At 63.5% G+C, this 2824-nt stretch overlaps 1 long non-coding RNA gene across 1 annotated transcript; it reads right to left on the bottom strand.

Annotated features, from left to right (window-relative positions):
* Window positions 1-1388: 1388 nt before the first annotated feature.
* On the bottom strand, window positions 1389-2409 carry LOC129335036 (uncharacterized). Its single transcript, XR_008597561.1, has 3 exons — window positions 2338-2409; window positions 1964-2015; window positions 1389-1605 (listed from the first exon to the last, which is right to left on the bottom strand). It is a non-coding gene; the product is annotated as an uncharacterized LOC129335036 (long non-coding RNA).
* Window positions 2410-2824: the final 415 nt, after the last annotated feature.

The following is a 2824-nucleotide window of genomic DNA, read 5'->3' as shown; positions in this document are numbered from 1 at the left end:
CAGGCAAACCGCGCCCATGCTGGCAGACTGCCTCGGCTCGTGTGTCGGGCGGGGCTCGCAGTCGGGAAGGAGAGGGGTGGGCGTAGTCTGAGAAGCCTTTCCCCCGTTTGCCCAATGTAGCACCAAGTCCGTGGCGGCCGCGTCCAGAGAGGTTGGCATGGGACTGGCAGGCGCCCTGCCATGAGGAATCCAGGGCAGCAGCCAGTCTCTGGCAGCAGGGGACAGCCCCCAAGTGGCGCCGAAGGGGAGGGCTGGCCTGAGGCCGCCACCAAGAGGCAGACACAGCGGGCCTGCCCCCTCGTCCCCATCCCAAGGCAAAGAACACAGACACCCATTGCACAGAAATCAGCCTTTATTATTATATCATCCCACCTCCCCCAGCAGACGTGAGGAAGGGGAGGCGTGTAGGAGAGCCGCCTGTGCAGCAAAACACCCCACCCCACCCCCAAGGCGGCAGCGGCGGTCACCGGCGAGGCCGGCGGCCGGACCCCCTTGGCCGTCCACGGGCCCGGCCTCTCGCACGCAACTGGGCCCGAGGGAGGGGTGCCTCTGGGGCGGGTGGAGCTGCTGCAGCGGGTGGGGCCGGAGGGTCGAGGATGGCGACGAGCCGCCCGAGCAGGGCTTCGGCACGGACTTGAGAGGCACACCCCACCCCTCCCAACAACCATGGCCTGTTGGCGTGGGAGGCTGGCAACTGCTCCACGGGATTGGATGCGAGGCAGGACGCCCTGGGGTGGAAGGTGTTGGAATGACCAATGGGGCTGCTGCAGACGCCCGAGGGGCTGGACCCACTCTGGGAGGCGGCCGCTCATGGGAATGTGTTGCTGGGGCTGCGGCTGCGATGGGGGCGACCCTCCCCAGGCGCGCGAGACCTCCTGCCCGGGATATGGCATCCACCTGCCACCACCCTGGATTCTCCATTGGTGGGGGCTAGGGTTCCAGCGAGCGGACCGTTTGCCCTGCCATCTCCCGCCCCCTTGAAGCTGCAGCTCGCACCACCCTCTCCCTGGCTTATCGTGTGCCAGCTACTCTCCCCACCGGGGATCCCCGCTCACATGCCCCGCCCCAACCCTCTACCTGGCCATAGATACAGGGGGGTTAGCCGTGTTAGCCTGTGGTAGCGAATTCAAAAAGGGTCCCGTAGCACCTTTACAACTATCCAATTTTATTGTGGCACAGGCTTCTGAGAATCAAGTTCTCTTCGGCAGATGGGTGGTACAGACACTGGTCAAATACAGAGGAGGAGGGGGGGAGGAGGGAGGGAGGGGGCGGGGAGGCAAGACGGGGTGTGTCGGATACATTTGTGGCAATGTGCAGGTGGGGAGATGTGACGGGAGTGTTGGGGGAGGGGCGGAGGACGAAGTCAGACTCGCAGACACAGAAAACAGTTGTTGTACATCTCGTTTTATTGCACTGGAAAGAGCGGGCTTGCGTTTAGGCTGGCGAGGGAGCTGGAGCATTCCACACAGCCCTCCTTCCCGCTCGGAGGGGCGGGGCTGGGATGCAGGCCGCGGCGCGACGGTGCTTCCTGGGCTGCAGCCAACCGTCCGTCAGAGATGTTTGGGGAGGGCGGGGCGCGGGGGAGCAGCCATGCCCTGGATGTGCCTGTGGGGGAAAAAGACACGTGTGGGCTTTGCCTCATTCCACTGGCAAGGCAAGCCCCACACTCCGCCATCCGGGGGGGGGTTGCACATGGTCGAGGGCAGCAGCTGATGCATGACGGTCTGGTGAGGATGCACTCGGCCTTGGCAAGCCTTTACCTTTAAGGGAGAGAATGAGCTGGTCACAACAAACACCTGGCCACATGTGGTTTTCGAGGCGCCTGCCTCTGAGGCAGCCAGGGGCGGCCATGGTTGCCCCCCACCCCTGCTGGGCCTCACCCAAAGCGGCAAGTGAGCGGGTGGGTTCAGGTGAATGGGCGGTTTGCGCTAATCTGCGGAATGCCCCCCCACCTCCTCCTTACCTGTCAGCGCTCCGTCGGTCATCACCAGGTGGGAGCGCCAGAGTCAGGGCACCTGCAAGGAAACGGGAGAGCATGCGGTTAATTTGCAAAGTGTCATTCCCTTCTGCCACGGAAGGGTTAGTTTGTTTGTGCTTAGTTAGAAGCAACTAGCATGCATCAGTTAGCTGTGGAGTCATTCTTTCTATCACGGTAGAAAGAGAGTTAGGCAGACATTTGCACCTCTTCCCCTTTATGCAAAGTTCCCCCAGTTTTTCGCAAAGTCCCCGGAGTGCATTCTGCGCCTGCCAATGTGAATGCCCTCAGCCCGTTTCGGTTTTCAAAGGGGCAATGCCACTCAGCAGACGGGCAGAGCCTCCGGCCGAGTGCTCACTTACCTGGGGGTTTGGGTGGCGCTGGCCGGATGTTTTGTAGGGCGCGGTCGCAGGTGATTGGGTGCAGAGAGGGGGGCTCGTCCATGCTGGGCGCGCATGCTGATTGGTCCCCGGGATAGTTCTCATCCTATGCTCCTTCGGGCCATAGGGGCGGGGCGAGGCGCTCAGAGAGGGGGCTGATTTTTCGCCGTTCCATGGACGCCTATGGGCTACGCCTTCTTTTTCCGTGGCGTAGCTTTTTTGCGCCGCTGTGGGCGTTCCCGCTTCTGGAGGAGCTTAGGGAGCGGACTAACTCTGACCCCGCCTTGCTCCCCGCCCCCCCCTGCGTCGGCGTAGGGCTCTACGCCACTTCTGCGCCGCCGCCCGGGCGCCTGTGGCTTGCACCGGTGCTGGCCCGCCGGCGGGCCAGCGCCACGTCCCAGCGCGGGCGGAAGGCCACTTACGCGGGCGTACGGGCTAGATGCGCCCTCGCAAGCCTTAGTTCGGTTCC

This window comes from Eublepharis macularius, chromosome 8 (genome assembly GCF_028583425.1).
Source record: "Eublepharis macularius isolate TG4126 chromosome 8, MPM_Emac_v1.0, whole genome shotgun sequence".
NCBI classification, from domain to species: Eukaryota; Metazoa; Chordata; class Lepidosauria; order Squamata; family Eublepharidae; genus Eublepharis; species Eublepharis macularius.
Note: the sequence above shows the minus strand (reverse complement) of the source record. Positions and strands in the feature narration are given on the sequence as shown.